General features: G+C 42.5%; 1 protein-coding gene across 13 annotated transcripts in view; it reads right to left on the reverse strand.

Annotated features, from left to right (window-relative positions):
* atp2b2 (ATPase plasma membrane Ca2+ transporting 2) overlaps positions 1-19,728 on the reverse strand; it is a 1,022,617-nt gene that overhangs the window by 666,635 nt on the left and 336,254 nt on the right. Inside the window, exon 1 of one of the 13 annotated variants that reach the window (XM_078414008.1) lies at positions 3,421-3,438. The exons of the other annotated variants lie outside the window; for them this stretch is intronic. The gene's annotated coding sequence lies outside the window, so the exon portion shown is untranslated. Of the gene's footprint in view, positions 1-3,420; positions 3,439-19,728 lie in introns of those variants that run through there. 13 annotated transcript variants of the gene reach the window in all.

A 19,728-nucleotide genomic window follows, 5' to 3' on the forward strand; every position in this document is an offset into this window, starting at 1 on the left:
ACCAGTTGGAATTACACTTGGCATAAATTAATGGCAGAACCACCCCTTCACTGGCTCTGCAATGTCTTCACTGATTTCATGGATACTAATTGTCCTTCTGCCATGCCCAGCGTACGGGTGTAATTAAACAAGATGAGCATAGGTGCTGCCAAAGCTAACTTGGCATTTTATTATAGCATTTTAATATGTCCCAGGAGCACCATCGAACAGATTTTGACACAGAACCATGTGTGCGTATTAGGACAAGAAACCACAAAGATGAATGGGAGAGAGATGGTATTCAAACATTTGAAGTGGGCTTGGTTCCTTCAGGGAATAAGTTCAACCTCAAGTCGCTCATCATCCTGCGTTGGAAATGTACCCATATTCCTTCTTCATCACTAGGTAAAATCACACAACTGACAATCTAACAACACTTCAATATTCTCAAGGGCAAATATAAATGAGAACTGGAAAAGCAAAATACTGCAATCGGAAATCTGAATAAACACAGACAATGCATCCATAGAGTGAGAAACAGAGAGAACACAACAGTTTAAAGATATGTTCATGATGTTCCATCAGACCTTTCCTTTCCCATGGTTATTTTTTTTAAGAGTTCACAAATAAAATGTCACTGGACATGTTTCCCAGCTAATTAAGCAGCAATAGACAATAGACAATAGACAATAGACAATAGGTGCAGGAGTAGGCCATTCAGCCCTTCGAGCCAGCACCGCCATTCAATGCGATCATGGCTGATCACTCTCAATCAGTACCCCGTTCCTGCCTTCTCCCCATACCCCCTCACTCCGCTATCCTTAAGAGCTCTATCCAGCTCTCTCTTGAAAGCATCCAACAAACTGGCCTCCACTGCCTTCTGAGGCAGAGAATTCCACACCCAATAGGGAGAACTTTCTACCACGTTTTACATAAAGGAAAGTAGACTATGTTAATTTGTCCAATTATGTCCATTTGTCCAATTTCTAAATCAGTAATTTATATTTACTTATTGGACCAAACTTGAGGATTACATTATAAGAAGTCCGGAATTCCTACCAATGTTTTGGATCAGGAATTTGGTAATCCAAAAAATTAGAATTATCTTTAAAGTTTTAGGGTACCTGAATTATTACATGCTGTCAGTATTTCTTGAAATGTTCACTTGTCATTTGCGGAATGTATTATATGATTCTTTAGTTATTTTATGAGTAAACCTAAGTCAATGGCCCTGGCTGTTGGTTATGAATAAGCATCGCATTTTTCCAGTCTTCTCATTTCTTACAAGGTCTGAAACTTATATTCAACAGATTGTTCACTTTAAAATGTGAATAACTTAAAAAATATAACACCGATTTCAATTAAACTTCTTCCATTAGCACCAAAAGGACGATGGTGAGTAAGGTGGGCCTAAAATTGTCATTCTATCGTGTACCATTTTGGCTGTAGTTCAGGAACAAACAAACAAACAAATGAACAAGAGTTTTAGTATATAGATATTCAATTAGATCCTACTATAAGGAAGATATTGACACCCAAACAATTATATTTCAGCAAACTAAAATGTGCACCATCTTCTCACAAATGGCAAAACATGTTTAACCCCTATCTGGTTCACTTCAACACTTGGAACTAAAAGGTTTGCTGACTAACCAGGGGATTAACTATTTAAAATCATACTGAGGGAAAGCAATGAAAATGCATATCAAGAAGCTATTAGTTTTATGTCTGCATGTTCTAGTCTCCATTATCACATCACAGTACTGGGCGATTCATTGTTTTATTCACAAAATGCTGGAGTAACTCAGCAGGTCAGGCAGCATCTCGGGAGAGAAGGAATGGGTGACGTTTCGGGTCGAGACCCTTGCGATTCATTGTATTCTGTTGGGAATTAATTTCAATTTTAGCATTTGAATGTTTTTCTCTCAATCATCCTTTTGCTTCTTCTTAGGGAGTCGCTTGAGATGCAAATGACTTGCTTTCCTTCTGGTTCTAAGAGATCTGATGTGGCTCTCTTGGCCAATGTGGGAATTGCAGATTCCTCTACAAATAGGTCTGATGGTACCTGATGGGGTGGGCAAGTGGATAGCTGGAGCTGACCTTGCACAGTGTTTTTGAGCGTTCTTGATGTATGGACTCAAGGTTCCCAATATCATCACAAAGTCTCCACTTAAAGTAATAATGGGCCAGGGATTCTCATGAATCAGTAGTGATGTCACCTTTTCTCAAGGAAGCCTTCAGCATGTCATTGAATATTTTCCTCTGTGTGTTTGGTAATGTGTCCCCGTAACACAACTTAAACTAGAGCATCTACTTTGAGAATCTAGTGTTGGATATGTGCAGCAGTCTATGGAGTAGCTCTAACACAATTTACAGCTCATCAAAGTAAAAGCATGCTTTATAAACACCATTAAGATAGTTTACAGAAATTGAATATACAGAGAAAGATTACAGCTTTAAAATCAAGTGGATGGGCAAGGCCCTGCAGAGAATCTTCAATTGCTGGCAATATGATCCCACTGATATTGCTCCCGTGGCCTTTTTGCATTCTACCAGATACAAGGACCTGGATTTATCTAATATGAACTATGTCCCATTTTTTGATTGAATGTTTTCTGGAGGTAACAGAAATTACCAGATTAATCAATTCTCCCCATGCAAAGTGATTCTATAAGTAGAAATATGAGGGTGGATAATTGGAAGAGGAACAGCTGAGTCATATACCTGCTCATATTTTTTTAAGTATTAAGTATCAATTAACTGAAAGCCCCCCCCCCCTCCCCCACCCCTCTAACATGATCAATTACCTTGCTCCAATGAAACAAAAACAAATTCCTGAAAGCACAAAGCAGTAAAGCAGCATCCACAGTGAGAGAAAAATCACCATCCATCACAACCACTCAATAAGACAGCTAGCTGACATGTTTAGATTACATCAAGGGGAAATAAAAGCTTCTATTTTATATCATTAATGCTGGTACTCGAAAAGCCTTTGGCCCAGATAATGCGGGAACTAGACTAGATGGCCATTTGAACAACCGTTGCAGCTGCAGACAGAAAATATACTGTACCAAGTGGTAGATTGAAGTACTTCCTGCTGGTAAAGTTCCCAAATTTGACCAAATTTGACCATCAGATAATATCCAAAGCACATAGCCTCTTTGCATTAAGTATACTTGGGTATGCAGCAGGTTCTAAAAATACTGTTTCTGCACATTTTTGAAATGGCCTTACCCTTATGCTTTGGGAACATTTTGCAATTTGCAATCAACTTGTCTCAACTTGTCTCTATTATCTTAACGCAATGTACCCCAATTATCAACCAAAGAGGACAGGTCCTCTCTCTTCATCCACCAAGGTCTCTCATAATTTTGGGAAGAGGAGAATGACCCATCTATTTCTTCCAGCTTTCATTCGGTTAAATTAATTGACTGGACTCACCTCATGTAACTGATTGTGTACCAGTTCATGACCTCAGGCCATCCAGAAGCACTTCACAGCCAACGATGTACTTCTGATGTTAAATTAATGTCGGAAATGCAGCAGCCAATGTTGCACAGCTAACTCCCACGAATGAAACTGTGACCGTGATCAGATAATCTGTTGTTGCTGATGCTGAGGGAGGGATAAATATTGCCCAGGAAAACAGGGTTTAATGCTCCTGCATTTCTTCAAAAATATCCCCTGGATCTTTGCCACTGACCTGAAAGCAGACAGGGCCGAGAAAATGGTCTCACTCTCTGTGAGATCAGCTTTTAGCAGCGCTGAAGCCTCTGCAGCTGCACTATTTTTTTTAAAGAGACAGGCACAGTTCCTTCGATTCAATAGACAGAACGTCACACAATTCTCTGTCAAATAAAGCTCCAGTAAACTGCTGGAAATTGGGATCCCAGTGATAATACTTACCAGCTAGTGCCCAGAATTTGAGAAAAATCCTGCAAGTTACAAAGTGCTTCCATGTTCACTTGAGGAGAAATGAACAAAAAGAAAGGAGAAAGGCAGCTAAATGAAAGAGCCATCACCCAAGGGCTACAAGGGGACCATGCTTCTCATCAACCCTCCTCGCAGTGTCAATGGCTAGCTTTCCATTAGGCGATCCTCAATCCATTCTCTGGCTTCAGAAAATACAAACTCGCATTTGGTTCCCATGTTGCTCTCAAATTGAAGATCATAGATTGAAGCCACAGGATCTTTCCCGGCCTTTCAAATTGATTATGCACAATGCTGCATTACAAAAGTCGCACATAATTCAGCTATCGCAATGGAAATCACTGTGCAATTTTTAATGCATCTTAAGTGCTGAGAACTGCAGAGGTATTTGATTCCATTGCAGATGTCCCCAAAATTAAGGTACTGAAAGAGGACAAATGTGCCCCAACAGGGTTCAAAATGGCAACCTCCTTGCAGAGGGACAGTGTCTCCTGTGTGCACGGTTCTTCGGCAGCAAGCACACGTTCCTCTTCCCCATTGCACTCATCATCTGAGCCTGCATCAAGTATTTGTAAACACACTCCAATACCTGGAAGAGTGCAGCTTGCACAATGAGGTAATGCCTTAAGGGCTTGGAGTCAAAACTGTGATGACGTGTGAAGAATCTGAATTTGACCACCTACTGCATCTGAAAGAGTGTAGCGTTACACAAGGGAACACAGCAATATCATTTCCAAACAGATTTGAAATAATTCAGCAGTTTTTATATGAAGCGCTTTGCAAAGCAGCACAGAGGGGATGATAGTGCGATTTGACATCAGGAAAAACAATGCAGATGACTTTTTAGGGGAGGATCTGGGTTTTACATCATGTCAGAACAGCAATGACAACAGTGCAAATTCACTGAAGCACTGGGTCCAATCAGCAAAATATCTTGCCTCCTTCTGATTCAGACATAAGGGTACTAGTTACAAACCCATAGAGTACATGCTGCACCATTTTGTATCAGGCCCCTTTCCCTATGTATTAGACACTGGAAAGGCTGCTCCTGACCCAGCATTATGTTTGCAATCCTGATTAATTTACCAGAAAATTGTGATGCAGATTGACTACTGGAGGATTGGGGAGCACCTAACTTATGCATCCGTTGACAATATCACCATGGCAACAAATTCTGAAAAGATAAGTGCAATTGTACATTACATTTACTGATATCAGTCTGGATACAAATAGCAAGCAGATACCTTAACTCCACTCACACTCAGAACCTGAGTTACACAAAGCACATCTGACAAACATAATGGAAACCATATTATTCCTTTTATTGTCAAATTTAATTTACAAGTACATCACCTCATTTAGTCTTGATCAGAACTGCATTGTGTAAATTTAAACTCTCGGATTTGGGGGGTTTATTTGCACTAATATATAACGCTCAATAGTGTTGTAACAAGGGTTTGTGATATTAAAGTGGTCACGAAATTGTGCTTGTTTTCTCCAGTGTAGAGGTAACCACATCCTGAGCACTGCAGTACACTGAAGTGTGAGGTACAAAGCCAAAGATGTGCTTGGCCTCTTGCAAAGTCCCAACAAGCAAAATACAGCACCTCTTCTTCTCGCTAGACACGTCACTGCCCCTCGATTAAACATTGGATTCCACAATTTCAGGCGACCAGCCTTTCAGTTTGTGTCAGATTTGACCGGTGCCAAAAAAAGATCATCAACTTGTAACACCTACTTTCTTTTTCTCTCTCCACGGATGCTGGCTGATCCTGCTGGATATTCCTGCATTCTCCTCTGTTTTTCTGTTTCGCTGTTTTTCAACAAATTCTGTTATTTTTTTTCTCTATCTCCTCTGTCCTTGTTCTTCTCATTCCATTTACACCTCCTTCAAACAGAACAGCTATGATTAACAAGTCTTCCCCACCCTCTCTCAGTCAACGCCGCCATCTTTGATCTAATTCTCGTGGTTTCCACCCTATCATTGTCATTCGAATTGTTCTCTCCACCCTTGCCACTTCTCCACAATTTGAAGCATGCTTGATTTTAATTTTTCCCCAATTCTGACAACACATTAATGACCCGAAACATTAACTGAGCTCCTCTCCACATGGATACCGCCTGACCTGCTGAGTACTTCCAGCACTTTCTGATTGTTATTTCAGATTTCCAACATCTACAGTGCATCTGCAGTTCCTTCTTACACATCTACAGTTTTTTGACCAGTGGTATGAATATTGATTTCTCTAACTTCAAGTAACCCTAGCATTCCCTCTCTCTCTACCTCTCCCCCACCCAAGTTGCACCAGCTTCTCGTTTTCACCCAACAAGCAGCTAACAATGGCCTATTTCCTTTATCATCATTACTTTTTTGCATATCTTTCATTCATTGTTCTTTATCTCTCTACATCATTGTCTATATCTCTCGTTTCCCTTACCCTTAACTAGTCTGAAGAAGGCTCTCAACCCGAAATGTCACCCATTCCTTGCCTGTCCCGCCAAGTTATTCCAGCTTTTTTTTCTCTATCTTTGGTTTAAACCAGCATCTGCAGTTCCTTCATACACATCTACAGTTTTTTGTCCTTTTGTAATTCGTAGTTATGTGCTGTTATCTAAAAAAGAAAGGGTCTACTTATGGAGTCCAGTTGATTTAAAACAAAACTGCATGTTCTCCACAGCTGGATAGGTTTCAAACGGATGGAGCCAAGGACCTGATTTCGGGAGAGAATTAAGTATCTAAAAACATGCTTCCTTCTCTGAGTTCGTAGGAAAATATGAATGAGAACATTGATATTTATTTGATGTTCTTTACCGAATGTGGCATATCTGGCAAATTTAAAGTCCTCTTTCTGGCTTTAAATTTAATTCAGAGTGAAATATATTGTAGTTCAGCAGCCCGACCATCTGACAAGTAACTGTCTATGAGAGACTGATCTGCCAAATTAGATTTTACTTTTCCCCTTCTGCGGATGATTCATAAGACAAGCCATTGAGATAATTATATTGAATTCTAGTTGGCTAAGCTGAATTTCTCCTGAATTAGTAACCAAAATAATAGGGTTACCCTGGTGTGGTGATTTTTTTGCACTCGTATTATGGCTATTAATTTATTGAATTTTGAAAGCAAGTTATTATATATTATCCGTGTTTATTGTATTTACGGGCCTGTTGAGCTGCTGCAAGTAAGAATTTCATTGTTCCATTGTCGGCGCATATGACAATTAAACACTCAGGAGAACCCTCTCATGTGTGGAAGCAAATTTAGCACCTTGATTTTGTTTTAATTTATTTGTGAACTATCAGTGTCACTGGGAAAAACAGAATTTATTGCCCATCCCGAATTCCCCTCCAATCCTGGCTTGCTAAGCTATTTTGGAAGACAATAATGTATCAATCACACAATTAAGTGAATCTGGAGTCAACATGTAGGTTAGGCAAGCTGAGGAAAGCAGTTTTCCTTCGCCATAGGAGAAGTTAATTGCAGGGATTTTTATAACTACTTTATAGATTCATGGTCTTCATTACAACTGGGGTTTTAAAAAAAATCCAGATTCATTTAATTAACTTAAGTTTCCCATCTGTCAGGGTAGAATTTGATCTCATATCTCTTGATAATTAGTTCTAAGTGCGACCATGACAGAACAAAATGATAAGAAATAAAGACAGAAACTGCAGGAGATAATCAGCAGGTCAGCCAGCATCTGTCGAGACGGAAACAGAGTTGATGTTTCAGGTGAATAAAGATATGAAGGGCACAAGAGTAACAACAAGGGCTTTCAAACCTGTTTCACATTCACTACAGGCATCACTGCTCTGAACTATGGTCTCTCAATCATCTCCAGTGGTAATTCCTACACCACCTCTATTCCAGTATTGTCAAAAACATAAATCGCAGCCCTGGAACTAGTTAATGACTTACATCCTCCACCCTGTGAAGCCAAAGCTGCAGCAAGAGACATTTAATTCAAAATTATCCAACATTAAAGGATCAGACAGCTGAACTGCAAAGACAGCTTTGCAACCTCCTTACATAAAAATCAACGATGCCATGTATTCCAACATGTCATGAGGAAACAATGGCCTTTTAACCTAAATATTAAAACAGGGTACGTAGTGAAAGAAATACTGAAGGAAGAGAAATCCATACATAGTCACACTGAGAAAGGAGTGCGGTTAAACCAAACAATGATGTGTATTTGTTGGAATTTAACTGTCTGAATCTCAGGAGTCTGGCTGTCAACAAGACCTGCAAATTAAATCCAGTGATGGCACATTGGCACAGAGGTTGGCACTGCTGGCTCACAGCTCCAGGGACCTGTATTTAATCTTGATCTGGGTGCTATCTGTGTGGAGATTACAAATTCTCTGTGACCGTGTGGGATTCCCCGGCTTCTTCCCACATCCCAAACTTACGCAGGTGCTTTGGTTAGTTACTGTAACTTACTTCTTGTGTAGGTTTATGGCAGAAGAATTGGGGCAAGTTAATGGGGATAGCAGAGGAAATGTATGGAATTGATGTAAGATTTGAGTAAATGAGTGCTTAATGGTTGGCATGGATGCAGTTGGCAAAAGGACCTGTTTCCATGCTGTGTGACTCTTGACACAGAACATAGTAATAATCATGTTTACACCATGGCTGGATCTGTTCCCAACAGCCTTTGGATGTGTGAAATATCAGAATCATCACTAAAATAAAAGACATTTCATCAACTTTACAGAACGTGATAATTTTTCCCCTTCAAATCATTTTGCTTTTGATTATGGTCAAACATCAAAACTGAAAAAATAAAAAATGAAGGGTGGAGTCAATTAATTTACCACAGGTACGATGTTTGTATCATAAAGATGTGTCTGGGATAAACTTTGGCAACTTGTCAGGAGAGGACAGGGTCGGTCCCCTATATGTATCGGAATAGACTCCTGCGTGATTACCAGATGCTGTAGTGTTTAAAGGGAAGAGCAGATTAAGATCTGTAAGTACAATAAAATATTAAACGAAAATCGTGTTGTGCTCCCTTATGTTTTGCCCAACTCAGGTGGAAATCAGAAATTATAGGATCGGGGGAGGTTAGGGCAGACAATTCCAAAGATTCACAATCCTCTCAGAGAAGAACGTCTTCATCATCTCAGTATTACGTGGCCTACCTGTTATTCCGAGACCTTGTCTCCTAATTCTACACTGCGTCCCACAGAGGGACATTCTCATAACATCTACTCTATCAGGTCCCTGTGGTTCTGGTGGTTAATTTACTAGAAAGGTAATCCCAAAGCACGAGTTCAAATCCCAACACAAAATTCAATTAATAATCTGATTTGGTAAAAACGAGTTGTGACGAAAAGATACAATACTGGATTATTGTAAAAATCCATTTCTTTCAGGGGTGATTGTTTGCCATGTTTACTGGTCTATCCTATCTGCAACTCCAAACTCACCACATGCGTGAACTTTAAAAGGTCTGGTAAGCCACTCGGTTGCACTGGTACTGCTGTGCACAAACAGGGAAAGAATAATGCTGAACAGACATTGGCCAATCCAACAACTTCAGATGTAACAAACCCCAGACCAATCAACTGGCAAAGTTCTCCTCACCAACATTTAGTGGACTGCTGTTGCCCAACACACAAGCAACAATCCGACATGGTCTTACACACAATATCACTCTGCACAAAAGACAATGTGCCAGACTTCTCCAGCACAAGCTGTAGACAAAGTGCTTGGAAATAAGATTAATATGGAAGGGCGTCCACTAGTTGACATGGTCAAGTTGGGCCAAATGGCTATTCCATGCTGGATGATTCTGTGACTCTAAATCGTAGGGTATGTCCTGTTCAAAAACAGGATTAACTCATCAGAGGTGGCTGGCAGTGTTATGCAGATGAATAGCCCTTCGAGTCTTTAACTTTGACTATAGATTGCAGGAGAGAGTAATTTTCCATGTTGGATAAGACTTGGATTAGTTTCAGTTTGTAATCATCACGTGTACAGAAATACAATGAAATACTTTGTTTTGTGTGCTATCCAGGTAAACCACATCATACTTAAACACATCATGTCGTGCGAAAGAGAAAATAAACAGAGAGCAGAATATGCTGTTACAGCCACAGAGAAAGTGCAGGTTATAAAAAGTGCAAGTGCTGCAACAAGGTAATTGGAAGATAAGAAATTCATCCTTAGTATTTGAGAGATCCATTCCGTAGATTGGTAACAGTGGGCAAGAAGCTGTTCTTGAATCTGGTGATACGTACTTTCAAGCGTTTATATCTTTCTGTAATTTCTTGCAGTCTTGAGCAGTAGAGTTGCTATTCCAAGCTATGATACAGCTGGATAAGATATTTTCTATTTCTAAGATAGCACCTAGAAAAATTGGCAAGTCATTGGAGACATGCCAAATTTCCTTAGGAAATTCTGAGGAAATAGAAATGTTGATGTGCTTTCTTGACATAACATCAATGTGGATGGACCAGAACAAATTATTGGTGATATTTACACCTCGCTCTCAACCATCTTCAGCTCAGCACCATTGTTATAGGCTGGGGGTGTACTTCACCTTGTTTCCTTTAGTCAATGACCAGCTCCTTCGTTCTGTTTACTTTGAGGGAGAGGTTATTGTTTTGACATTGTGCTACTAAGCTCTCTATCTCCATCTCCACCTCGTCATTGTTTGAGATCCGGCACATTATTATGGTGTGAGCGGCAAACTTGTAAACAGAGTTAGGGCACAATTTGACTGCACAGTTGTGAGTGCATCAGGAGTATAGTAAGGGGCTGAAAACACATCCTTGTGGGGCACCGGTGTTGGCAATTATCATGGAGGATGGCTTGTCATCGATTCTTACTAATTGCAGTCTATGGGTCAGGAAGTCAAGGATCAATTTGCAGAGGGCGAGTTCCAAGTCTGGATAAACTGGAATTTAGAAGGATGAGAGGAGATCTTATCGAAACGTATAAGATTATTAAGGGGTTGGATACGTAAGAGGCAGGAAACATGTTCCCAATGTTGGGGGAGTCCAGAACAAGGGGCCACAGTTTAAGAATAAGAGGTAGGCCATTTAGAACTGAGATGAGGAAAACTTTTTCAGTCAGAGAGTTGTGAATCTGTGGAATTCTCTGCCTCAGAAGGCAGTGGAGGCCAATTCTCTGAATGCATTCAAGAGAGAGCTGGATAGAGCTCTTAAGGATAGCGGAGTCAGGGGGTATGGGGAGAAGGCAGGAACGGGGTACTGATTGAGAATGATCAGCCATGATCACATTGAATGGCGGTGCTGGCTCGAAGGGCCGAATGGCCTCCTCCTGCAGCTATTGTCTATTGTCTAAGTCCCAAATCCAGCTGTTTGGAGATATGTTTGGTTGGAATTGTGGCGTTGAATGCAGAGCTATAGTCATAACAAGGAGTCTGATGTAAGTGTTCTTATTATCCAAATGTTCTGAAAATTAGTGTGGGGCTAGGGCAATACCGTCTGTCGTGGGCATATTACAGGCATAGGCGAACTGCGATGGATCGAGGGCATCAGGGAGCCTGGAGTTGATGTGCAACATGACCAGCCTCTTGAAGCACTTTATGACAGGGATATCAGAGCCATCCAACAGTAGTCAGCAAGGCATGCCACCTTGTTTTTTCTTTGGTCTCGGGACGATAGTGATCTTCTTAAAGCAGGTGAACACTTAGATTGAAATAAGGAGAGACTGAAGATGTCCACAAATACTTTGGTCAGCTGAGCTGCGCAACTCTTGAGGACATGGCTGGGGACTCCATCTTGATCAAGTGTTTTCCTTGGAAGGCAGAACCGATGTTTGTGACCGGAGAATGTCGGGGCGGGCAATGTCATCCCATTGGCCTTCTATTCCAAACAAGTAGAGAATGCGTTGAGCTAGATGGGGAGGTTATGTGCAGTTGCCAGCTATGCTGCTGGATTTAGCTTTGTAGCCTGTTGCAGCATGCAAGCCCTGCCACAATTGACGGGTGTCTGCATAGTTAGACTGGGACTCTAGCTTGGTCAGGAATTGTCTCTTGGCATTCCTGATGGCTTTGCAAAGGGTTGACTGGGGTTTCCTGTTCAGGTTGGGATCATCTGACTTTAACACCACGGACCTGGTATTCACTCGAGGGTGGGCCACACCGTTCATCCCAGCTTCCCAGTTGGGAACTACTCAGATTGATTTCATTCCAGGGAAAAAAATCTTGATGGTTACAAAAGTTACAAAGAAAGGATGTACTCTTGGTGCCATGTCCATCATCACAAGAGACATGGTAGTTTCTTCACATCACTACCAGACCAGGCTTGTGGCAGATGGCAAGCAAACCAACACAAGGGATAAATTAACCTAACATCTACCTGTACAAGGTGCACCTGCCCAAAGACTGGTAGCACAAACTAAGCAGAGTCAGAGTGCTGTCTTCATGCCAAGAATATTCCTATTGTGAAGTTGTGCCACAATCACACTAAATGAGACAGACTCAGAACAGATCTCACAACTCAAAACTGGGCATACATGAGACTCTATGGATCATTAGAAGTAGGAATATGTACTCTACCACATTCTGTAACCTCATGGTTTCAAACGATCATTGCTTATCAAACCAATTTGTGATCCTTGGTTGAATGCAGAGTGAATCAGAGCATGCTGAGAGCATCAATGGACATACCAAAAATGGTCCCATCTTATGAAGCTGCAAGACAGGACAACATGTGTGCTAAACAGCCAAAACAGAATGCAATAGTCATTGCTGCATAATCTTGCAACTAACGTATCTTATCACATTTTGGTCATGAACAGTGATTGGCAATTAAACATCTAACAGGAGGAAGAAGCACAGAAAACATACCACTTCTCAACAATAGTGAGACCCAGCACATGAGGACTAAAGACAAAAATGCATCATTCATAACCACATTCATCCAGAAGTGTAGAATCAATGATACATCTTGGCTTCCTCCTGGGATTACAGAAGCCAGTCTCCAAACAATTTAATTCACTCCACGGGATATCGAGAAATGGCTGGTCACACTGGACACATCAACATCCTGGCTGTATTACTGCAGACCTTCGGAGCTGTGCCACGAGAAAGCAGTTTTAGTACACATAGAACACTGGCATCTACCCAACAATATGGAAGACTTATACACACTAAGTGCTGGAGTAACTCAGCGGGACAGGCAGCATCTCTGGAGAGAAGGAATGGGTGATGTTTCGGGTCGAGACCCTTCTTCAGACTGAAGAAGGCTGAAGACTCCAGTCTGAAGAAAGGTCTTGACCTGAAACATCACCCATTCCTTCTCTCCAGAGATGCTGCCTGTCCTGCTGAGTCACTCCAGTATTTTGTGTCTAGCTTCAGTGTAAACCAGCATCTGCAGTTCCTTTCTACACAATATGGAAGATTGCCCAGTTATGTTAAATCTGACTAATTACTGCACAATCACAACTCTCAATCATTAGCAAAGTGACACAAGCTGTCATTAAATGTGCTATCATGTAGCACAAACTCAATAATAACTTACTCAGTGACACCACCCCGTGTGGGTTTTTCCCAGCACTACTCGTCTCCAGACCCTCTCAGAGCCTTGGTTTAAACATCGAACAAAGGAATTAATTCTAGCAGTGAACTGGACTGCTCTTGACATCACTGCAGCATATGTTAATGAGCCCTGGTAAAACTATTGGCAATGAGTACCAAAGCAGAACACTTCAATGGATGCAGTCATACCTGATGCACAGGGACATGGCTGATACACATGGAAGTTGGAAATCAATCGTCCCAGCCCCAGGAAATCACTCAGGCGTTCCTCAGGCTGTTCCCTTTGCCCAGCCATTTTCAGCTGCTTCACAAATGACTTTGGTCCCATGGGGAGTGGGGATATTTACTAACGATTGCACAATTTTCAATTCCACTCACAATGAAAATGAAACCGCTCAAACTTACATGCACCAGACATAGACAATGTTCAGGTACGGGTTGGCAAGTAGCGCCACAGGGGTACCAAGCAATGATCATCTCATGCAAATCTCAACGCTTGCCCTTGACATGGAATACCATTGCCAAACCCTCCATCGTTAACATTTTGGAGTCATCATTGACCAAAAACCAAGCTGCGACAGCCACATAATTACCATGGCCATAAATGCAGTTCAGTGGTTGGGTACGTTGTGGTAAGTGAGTCACCAACTACAAACCAAAACCATCCCACCATTCACAAGGCACGAGTCACGAGTGAGATGGAATGTGCACCTTTTCCCTGCATGAGTGCAGCTTCAACAAATTTCAAGAAGCTCAACGCCATTTAGGACAAACCAACCAATTGGCACCCCATTGACCACCCTGAACAGTTATTGTCTGTACCACCAAAGATCATGGCTGCAGTGTGTCCCACCTTCAGAATGCACTGCAGCTACTCCCACAGACTGCTCCAACTTCATCTCCCAAACCTGCAGTGGACAAGGGCAACAGTCACATCACAACACCATCATTTGAAGGTTCAACTTCAAGTCGCAAACCACCACCCTGACTTGCAAATAAATCACAAGTCCTCCTTTATTACTGGTCCAAACTCTCAAACAGCCTCTTGAACAGCACTGTGAGAGGACCTTCCCCGGTGAAGGACTGCAGACTGCAGAGGTTCAAGAAGCCAGCCCACCGCCACTTCCTCAACGGCAATTAGCGAAAGATAATAATAAATGCCAGATCTGTCAGCAATGTTGAGATCACAGATGATGAAAAGGAAATAAAAAGATCACCTCTCATTTTTATTAGCCCTAGAAGTACATTTCCATTCTCCTCAAATTTTCCTAACGTGATGTGCCTCTTATCCAAGGAATCAATTGAGTAACCTGTCACTGCACCATCTCCAAGGAAAGTATGTACTTCCTTAAATAAAGTGACCAAAATCCCCAATGTGGTTTTTCCTGATCATAGAAACATAGAAAATAGGTGCAGGAGTAGGCCATTCGGCCCTTCGAGCCTGCACCGCCATTCAATATGATCATGGCTGATCATCCAACTCAGTATCCCGTACCTGCCTTCTCTCCATACCCCCTGATCCCTTTAGCCACAAGGGCCACATCTAACTCCCTCTTAAATATAGCCAATGAACTGGCCTCAACTACCTTCTGTGGCAGAGAATTCCACAGATTCACCACTCTCTGTGTGAAAAAAAACGTTCTCATCTCGGTCCTAAAAGACTTCCCCTTATCCTTAAACTGTGACCCCTTGTTCTGGAGCAGAGTGCACAGAGTGCACAGAGTGACCCCTTGTTCAGTTGCAGCAGGAATTCATATTCTTACTCTCCATTCCCTTCGAAGTAAAGACCGTTTCATTTTATTTTTACTTGCTTTACCGGCATGCTGATAAAAATGCTACCAATCTGGCAAATAAACATTTTAATTACTGATCCATTTGTATACTTTCCTTTTTGTGACCAGTGTTAATGCTGAGTCTTTGGAGATTATTTGGACACAGATAATTAATTAAAAATGCACCCATTAATGAACCTCAAATTTCTATTTTCTATCGCAGCTATGCTTCTCCAACTGATCATGGTGAAGTTGTAACATATCATAGAAAATAGAAGGAGGAGGAGGCCATTTGGCCCTTTGAGCCAGAATGGAAATGTACTTCTAGGGCCATTTTTTACCCAGCTAGAAAACTGTTAAAACTCATTTCATGTAAATGATTTATGGAGCAGAGTGCACAAAGAGAGTGCACTTCACCAAATTAACCAGAGCTGAGTTCAAACACAGAGACCAGAAGAGTAAAGGAAGTGATAGACCACTAGCTGTTCCAATCATACTTAGGTGTGAATATTATACACAAGTTGAAATGCTGAAAAGAGACCAAAATCAACAATTGTCAAACCAAGGAACAACATTCATGGGAGTCATACAACCAAACAGCACGGAAAGAGGCCTTTCGACCCACCTTGTCCATGCCGACCAAGTTCGCATTCTGGGCTAGCCTTATTTGCCCCCGATCCTTCTAAACCTTTCCTATCCATGCATCCTTCCAAATGTCTTTTAAAAGTCATTATTTTTTTTGCTTCCTTTGGTGATTCATTCCATATATACGACATACCCTCTGAGTGAAAAGGTTGCCCCCGAGGTGTCTCTTAAATCTCCCCTCTCATCTCAACCATCTGGCCTCCCATTTTTAGAATCCAATACTCCGATGAAAAGACTAGGCATTCATTTTATCCATGTCCTTCATGATCTTATACACTTCAATAAGGTCACCGCTCAATTTCTGAAGCTCCAAAGAGAAAAGTCGCAGCCTATCCACCCTCTCCCTAATACAAGCCTGCAAGTCCAGGTAACATCCTGGTGAATCTATTCTTTCCAACGTAATGACATCCTTCCGACAAGTGTGCAACCACACTGCACACAGTACTCCAAGTGTGGTGTCACTAACAACGGGGAGCCGTGCGCACGGCGGCAGTATCCCGGTGAGCCCAAGGACCCGCCCGGTAGCCCCACCTCGCTTGCTGGAGACCAGGGACTCGCCCGCCGCAGACCGAGGACCCGTGTCGCAGACCGGAATCCACCCGGGAGGCCCATCTCGCCCGCCGCAGACAGGGGACTCGCCCGCCGCAGATCCAGGACTCGCACCTCGTACCTGGAACCCACCTGGAAGCCCGGCTTTCCCGCCCGGAGTAGGAGGAGTCGGAAGGAGGCCAGTAAGCAGACCAGCGGCGGGAGTCAGCATACTGCATTGACGGTGGAGTGGGCCACTGGTGGCCCTGCAACAGCCTGGGGCTTGGCTGGACTGGGCGCCGCTCCATGAGGCCGAGCGCGTGGACCGGATGCAACCTACAGCGGTGGAGCAGCGGCAGAGGACACCAACGGCTACGCTTGGCCAGGCCGGGATGAACGTGATGAAATTGTTCCAAACTTGGCTGCGCTGGCATTATATGCAAAAAAAATGTCACTATGTTATGCTTCATTGCATATGTGACAATAAATATCGATTGAACCGACTTGTAAAACTGCAGCATGCTATTCCAACTTTTGTATTAAATTGTACCCTTTCCACTGAAGGGAAGCATGCCAAAGGTCTTCTTCACCACATTGTTCAAAGGACTCACCACATTCAAGGGTACCATGAAACTGTAAATTAATCTCTCTTTTCTGCAACACTTTCCAGGCTTCTTTCATTTACTGTGCAAGTCCTGCACTAGTTTGACGTACTAAAGTGCAACATCTCACACACGTCAGAGTTAAGTTCTATTTGCCATTCCTTGGCCCATCTTCCAAACTGACCTATATCCAATTGCAAAATTGGATATCCTACCTCACTGTCTACTATCTTGATTAGTACGGGTGTCAGGGGTTATGGGGAGAAGGCAGGAGAATGGGGTTAGGATGGAGAGATAGATCAGCCATGATTGAACGGTGGAGCAAACTTGATGGGCCGAATATCCTAATTCTGCTCCTATCACATATGACAAGACCTTATACCACAAACTTCTTAAATTAAACCATTTACAACCTTCCAGCTTTAAATTGAGATCAGCTTCATCATACACTTCCCTTAACAATTATATCTTTGACTGTTTCAACCTGATGAAAGATCATCGACATGGAGCCTATTACTAGATATTTTCAGAACTATTTTCTTTTTTGCAAAAAAGATCTCATGGAATCCAAGATGAACTAAGCAATTGGATTTAAAACTGGCTTGGAGCAAGAATTCACAGGTAGTTTTGGAGGAATGTCGTCTGATTTTCTGTTTGACCAGTGCAGTGCTACAGGGGTTGGGTCCAGTGCTGTTTGTTATCTATATACTAAAACTCTCGTTTGTTTGTTTGTTTGTTCCTGAACTACAGCCAAAACGGTACACGATAGCGCGACAATTTTAGGCCCACCTTACCCACCGTCATCCCTTTGGTGCTAATGGAAGAAGTTTCATGGAAATCGGTGTTATATTTTTTAAGTTATTCACATTTTAAAGTTTAAATCTATCTCCTAGGGAGGGAGGGAGGGAGGGAGGGAGGGAGGGGGTGGAGGGGGAGGAGGGAGGGTAAGGGGGTTGAGGGGGAGGGGAAGGGGGTTGAGGGGGAGGAAGGGAGGGGGAGGGGGGAGAAGGGAGGGGGAGGGGAGGGGGGAGGGGGGAGGGGAGGGGGGAGGGGGGAGGGGGGAGGGGAGGGGGGAGGGGAGGGTGCTGCACCAATGCAGGAGAGGTTTGGGCCCAGGTTTTTACGATAAAGACTTGGATGATAATGTGGTTGACATTATTAGTAAATTTGTTGATAGCAGAATAAGAGGTATAGTAGATAATGAGGAATGTTAACTAAGTTTACAAAAAGATTCAATAGACAATAGGTGCAGGAGTAGGCCGTTCGGCCCTTCGAGCCAGCACCACCATTCAATGTGATCATGGCTGATCATTCTCAATCAGTACCCCGTTCCTGCCTTATCCCCATACCCCCTGACTCCGCTATCCTTAAGAGCACTATCTAGTTCGCTCTTGAAAGCACTCAGAGAATTGGCTCCACCGCCTTCTGGGGTAGAGAATTCCACAGATTTACAACTCTCTGATTGAAAAAGTTTTTCCTCATCTCTGTTCTAAATGGCCTACCCCTTATTCTTAAACTGTGGCCCCTGGTTCTGGACTCCCCCAACATTGGGAACATGTTTCCTGCCTCTAACATGTCCAACCCCTTAATAATCTTATATATTTCAATAAGATCCCCTCTCATCTTTCTAAATTCCAGTGTATACAAGCCTAGCCGATCCAGTCTTTCTACAAACGACAGTCCCGCCATTCCGGGAAATAACCTAGTAAACTTACGTTGCACGCCCTCAATAGCAAGAATATCCTTCCTCAAATTTGGAGACCAAAACTGCACACAGTACTCCAGGTGCGGCCTCACCAGGGCCCTGTACAACTGCAGAAGGACCTCTTTGCTCCTATACTCAACACCTCTTGTTATGAAGGGCAACATTCCATTGACTTTCTTCACTGCCTGCTGTACCTGTATGCTTCCTTTCAGTGACTGATGCACTAGGACACCCAGATCTCGTTGTACGTCCCCTTTTCCTAACTTCACACCATTTAGATAATAATCTGCCTTCCTATTCTTGCAACCAAAGTGGATAATCTCAGGCATATCCACATTAAACTGCATCTGCCATGCATCTGCACACTCACACAACCTGTCCAAGTCACCCTGCAACCTCAAAGCATCTTCCTCACAGTTCACATTGCCACCCAGCTTTGTGTCATCTGCAAATTTGCTAATATTACTTTTAATCCCTCCATCCAAGTCATTAATGTATATTGTAAATAGCTGCGGTCCCAGCACCGAGCCTTGCGGTACCCCACTAGTCACTGCCTGCCATTCTGAAAAGGACCCATTTATCCCCACTCTTTGCTTTCTGACTGCCATCCAATTTTCTATCCATGTCAGGACCCTACCCCCAATACCATGTGCTCTAATTTTGCCCACTAATCTCCTATGTGGAACCTTGTCAAAGGCTTTCTGAAAGTCAAGGTACACTACATCCACCGGCTCTCCCTGTCCATTTTCCTAGTTACATCCTCAAAAATTATCCTAGTTACATCCTCACAACAAGAAGTTACAACTTCTTGGGAAGTTGGGCCACGGAATGACAAAAGGCATATAAATCTGACTGAGTGTGAGGTGTTGCACTTTTAGTATGTCAAATCAGGGCAGGACTTGCAGAGTAAATGGTAGAGCCCTGGAGAGTATTGCAGAACAGAGTGATCTGGGAGTACAAGTGTATGGTTCCCTTAAAGTGGTGAGTCAAAAGGCAGTTGGACAGATATATGGATATGAAGAATTTCGAGAGTCATGGATCAAATGCAGTCA

The sequence above is a fragment of the Rhinoraja longicauda genome, chromosome 17, assembly GCF_053455715.1.
Source record: "Rhinoraja longicauda isolate Sanriku21f chromosome 17, sRhiLon1.1, whole genome shotgun sequence".
NCBI classification, from domain to species: Eukaryota; Metazoa; Chordata; class Chondrichthyes; order Rajiformes; family Arhynchobatidae; genus Rhinoraja; species Rhinoraja longicauda.